The following is a 406-nucleotide window of genomic DNA, read 5'->3' as shown; positions in this document are numbered from 1 at the left end:
TGTTGCTAGTATTCTTTATTTAAAAAGTTTTTATTTTTTAAATACTTTTTATATAATAAATGCTTTGTATATCTTAACATGTTCGTTGAAAAATAGCGCAGTCAATTTCCTCGCGTTATTAATCTAATATGTTAAACACTCTAACCTAAATAAATAACTATATACAGTAATTCATTTGGAACAGATATGTTGCCTAAAAAAATATTTTAAAAAATATATTTTGTTTACTAATTTTTATAAATGAACGGTAGTGATCTTGATAGATTTTATTAAATTAACGTATATGTATTTATTATAATTAGTTTTCAATAACATGATATGAACGATTTAATCAAGAATAATTAATATGAAATTTAGCTATTATATTTGATTGAATAAAATATATTTTAATCATAATCATATTTAT

Source organism: Arachis ipaensis, chromosome B05 (genome assembly GCF_000816755.2).
Source record: "Arachis ipaensis cultivar K30076 chromosome B05, Araip1.1, whole genome shotgun sequence".
Classification (NCBI taxonomy): domain Eukaryota; kingdom Viridiplantae; phylum Streptophyta; class Magnoliopsida; order Fabales; family Fabaceae; genus Arachis; species Arachis ipaensis.
The sequence above is the reverse complement of the archived record's forward strand: the minus strand, read 5'-3'. Positions refer to the sequence as shown.